Raw genomic sequence first — 4,749 nt, forward strand, 5'->3', positions numbered from 1 at the left:
GAACAGCGGATTTTCGTGAGACCACAAATTCAGCTGTCTGATAGTTCGTCTGAAAGTTTTGTCTCAGAGGAGTACCCGGTTGAATGAGGTGTCAGTCTGTCCCTACTGGGGGGGTGCCTCCCAGTTAGGCTGCTCAGGGGTGAGGGACCCACTTTAGGAGGCAGTCTGTCCGTTCTCAGATCTCCAGCTGCGTGCTGGGAGAACCACTACTCTCTTCAAAGCTGTCAGTCAGACAGGGACCTTTAAGTCTGTGGAGGTTCTTGCTGAGTTTTTGTTTGTCTGTGCCCTGCCCCCAGAGGTGGAGCCTATAGAGGCAGGCAGGCCTCCTTGAGCTGTGGTGGGCTCCACCCGAACTGGCTATTTTTTGTACATATATTTTCTATTTCAACTATTAGCTTACAAGGTTACAAAAGAACAGTCCAGATCCAGTTTTTTTTCTATTATAACAGATATAGCATTACCATTTGTAATCGATGATCAAGGCATAAGCAATTTCTTGCTTGTCAATTTGAACATCTAGCCAGGAATAAATAGCACACAGTATGTGTAATGCAATCTTCAAAGTGTTTTATTGGAACAGTTCTTAGACCTCATACAAGGAAATAAAAAAATAAGAAATGTAAATGAATGTGATGTCAGACTGAGGAAGCAAGTCTCTAGAGATCCCTGGAAGTTAGAATGGATTTTAAAATTCATTATGATTGAATTAGAAAATAAATGAAAACCAGCAGGGTTAAATATGAGGTTGATGGGAGCAAGAAAAGAAAGTTATTTGGATACCCATGGCAGGGAGCATGCAAGTTCAGGTTCACCTCTAGGGCAAGGAAGAATTTTCTTCAAGGTTCTTCTCTTTCAGTGTTTACTCTGTACCAGGCACTGTGACTGTGAGAGTCACTTGAAATACAAAGTCTGAGAAAATAGGGTATTGACTGTTCAGAAGCTCATGCTTTTGGAGTGGAGGTTGGGGGGAGCAGACATATGCAACTGAGAGCAAATAATATTAGTAAAGTAATAGCTAAAATCTACCGGACACTAACCACGTGCCGTATACTGTCCTATGTATTTTACATACATTAACGCATTTCATTCTCACATCAACCCTATAAGATAGGTACTGTTATTATTCCTGTTTTATAGTTACTGAACGTGAGGAACAGATGAGTTAAGGATCTTACTTAGGTCACACAGCTTGTAAGTGGCAGAGCCAGGATTCAGACTGAAGTAGATCTAGATCCAGAGTCTGTGCTCCTGACAAAATAACATATTGCCTCTTTCAATACTATAATGTTTGATAGCTAAGAAGTCTGAAGATTGGTACTTCAAAAATCTTTACAAGTATCTTATTGTTTTAATAATATATTCTTTAATAGCCCTGAAATACAGATTTTTACTCCTAAGCGGAAATAAGACAGAGACATTGCATAAAATTTAGCACAGATTAAGGCAGAGACATACATTTATCTGATAGTTCAGGCCCCAAGACGCTTATTAATACCAAACAGGGCCTGTATTAGGCCATTCTTGCATTGCTATAAAAAAATACCTGAGACTGAGTAATTTGTAAAGAAAAGAGGTTTAATTGGCTCACAGTTCTGCGGGCTGTACAAGCACGTCATGGACATTGCTCAACTTCTGAGGAGCAATGCAGACAGAAAGCCAGCACATCACATGTGCGGAAGCAGGAGCGAGAGAGAGACAGTGGGGAGTGATATGTCACACACTTTTAAACCACCAAATCGCTCAAGAATTCAATCACTATCACAAGAACAGCACCAAAGGGATGGTGCTAAACCATTTATGAGAAATCCAGCCCCATGATTCAATTACCTCCCACCAGGCCCCACTTCCAACATTGGGGATTACAATTCAACATGATATTTGGGTAGTGAAAATATCCAAACTATATCAAGGCCCATGACCCGTTTCCATTTTATGTTGGAAATACTTACTGAATGTCAAAACTATAGCATGCACTGGTATAAAAGAGGGGAGGAGAGACATAGGAGACTTTTCCTGAACTTAAGAAGGTTAAACCCTAATAGGTGAGATAAGCTAAGTACACAAATAACCACAGTAGAAGGCAGGTTGTGACGAGGGCCTTAAAAGGGGTGCAAAGTGTTAGATGAGTTGAGAAAAGGAAATTTTCATTCAGTGAGAGAATCAGGAAAGTCTTTCTGGAGGTGGTGACATCTTGAGTGCTTATGTAGGATTTTGATAGAGGAGGATGAATAAAGGGTTAAAGTATCCTAACAAAGCAAAGAGGAGAATGACAAACAGAAAAGAAACCAAAGAAGCATTCTTAGTAGTGATTAATTATGCTGACTGATTGAGCAAAGTTGAAGTTGTGGATGAAAAAGTGGGTTGGGTCACTGTGGAATGGCCCCTAAGGAGACAACAACTCAGAACTTTCATGATAAAAGGTCTCGTTCATTGGAGCCAGTTCATATTTATGCCCATGCTAGCTTATCATTTTTCTACCATTTTTGTTTAATCTTTCTTTTATCTCTCCTTTTCTCTCTCTCTCTTTTCTTTCCTTCCTCCTCTTTCTTCTTTCTCTCTTTCTTCTTCCTTTCAGAGCCTAGAGTGCCTAGATAACAGGGTCACTAAACAACCTCAGTTGAAATCTTGGACGATTACAATGTTTATTTTTTCTGTAGAACTCACTTAAACATCTCTGTGACTAGAGAAAAAAACAAAGCTGTAAAAATGTGCTTATGCATAATTGTGTAAGATATTAAAATCTGTGCATAACTTAAAATAGTTATCTCATGATTTGATTATTCATTTAATAAATTTTTCCTAGGAACAACTACACACCCACTATGCAAAAAGCTCAGAAAATTCTGAAGTGAATAAATAAAAATTCATGCTTTCCAGATGTTCACAAAGTATGGGGTAAATAGGCAAGAGTGAGTTATACACTGTAGAGGTACAACACAGGGCTGTGAAGGAAAGGCCAGCTGCCTGGGTGACCTGTGAGTTCAAAGAAATTTGCCAGGTGGACTAAGGGAAAACAGCCTCTTTGCAAAGGGAACAGCTCGTACAGAAACACATGAAGGAAGGCCTAGCTTATTTGAGGAATGGCAAGAAGTAACTGGGGCATAAGATGCAGAAAGGGCCGGGCACGGTGGCTCACGCCTGTAATCTTTGGGAGGCCGAGGAAGGTGGATCACCTGAGGTCATAAGTTTGAGACCAACCTGGCCAACATGGTGAAACCCTGTCTCTATGAAAAATACAAAATTCAGCCGGGCATAGTGGTGTGTGCCTGTAGTCCCAGCTACTCGGGAGGCCGAGGCAGGAGAATGGCGTGAAACTGGGAGGCGGAGCTTGCAGTAAGCCCAGATGGCGCCACTGCACTCCAGCCTGGGCGACAGAGCAAGAGCAAGAGCAAGAGCAAGAGCAAGCAAGCGAGCGAGAGAAAGAGAGAGAGAGAGAAAGAAAGAGAGAGAGAGAGAAAGAAAGAAAGAAAGAAAGAAAGAAAGAAAGAAAGAAAGAAAGAAAGAAAGAAGAAAGTGATAAGAATGTGACTGTGGATGTAAATTGGAACCAGTTATAAAAGGCCTGGAATAGCCAGTGAAGGATATTGAACTTTGAGCTTGAAGCCATTTGAAAGCCAGTGGAGGCAAAGACAGACTTAATTCAGTTTTCAAGTAGATAACTGTGTTGGCAACATAAAAGGTGAGTTGAACTGGGAAAAATGCTATAAGTATAAAGTCCAGCTAGAAGGTTATTGAAATAGTGCAGACCACAGATGACAATGTCTAGGATTTTAAAATGCAAATGAACAAATATTTATGTAAAAATAGTAAATGTCAAGCAGAGTGCTAAAGAACCAATATCAACAAAAATGTGAACACTGCTCTCAAGAAAATGAATAGTAAGCCTTGAACTAAGCTGTGGGTGATAGGGAATCAAAATGAAGATTCTAGGATGGGACAGCAGGGAAAATTTTGAGGTTTCTAGGGTGGTAGAATGGCCTCTGTAGGTACCACTTACGAAGACAGGGAAAACAAAGGTTAGTCTGGGAGTAAGATGATGGCTTCAGCTCTGCAAACGTGCCTGCTAAATTTTTAGTATATAATTGATAAACACTTTTTAAATTAATTAAATTGAGACAGAACTAAGTGACACAGGTATTCAGTAGAACAGAAAATCCCTTGGGAATATTCAAACATCACCGTTTCCTCAAAATTATCATCTGACCTTTGGAATATCACATTTCAATAATCAACAGCCTTAGATTTCATCTTATGGTAAAATTTATCAAACAATCAGATGCCAACTTACCACACTCTTTTCACATTACGTTAGAGATTCTCCATATATAGGTTTCTTTTTCTCCAAGAATTCAGTGTTCTTCAGTTACCTTTGTATTCCTTCCTAACTCCACAATATAAATTGTGTTAATAATGTAAGCAAAATATGGGAACAATGAAAACAAAGGACAAGGGCTCTTGGTATGAAGAAAAGGATAGAGTTAAGTCATTTAAAAGCTAGATCAATTAGTCTTGGGAACCGATGAGAAATACTAGGAGTTGTGGAGAAGAAAGACTAGTATGTTTTCAAAGTTTCTGACTTAGGTGAGCATATTGATGATAGAATTATACATGTAAATAAGGATTATTGAGAATTATCTTTGGAGTGGGAAGAAAAATAATAAGTTTTAGTTTGGGTCATATTGACCTTGAGATTTTTATGGGGCACCATGGTATCTAAGAGACAGAAATATAAACAAGTAAGACATAAAT

The sequence above is a fragment of the Hylobates moloch genome, unplaced genomic scaffold, assembly GCF_009828535.3.
Source record: "Hylobates moloch isolate HMO894 unplaced genomic scaffold, HMol_V3 SCAFFOLD_9, whole genome shotgun sequence".
NCBI lineage: Eukaryota > Metazoa > Chordata > Mammalia > Primates > Hylobatidae > Hylobates > Hylobates moloch.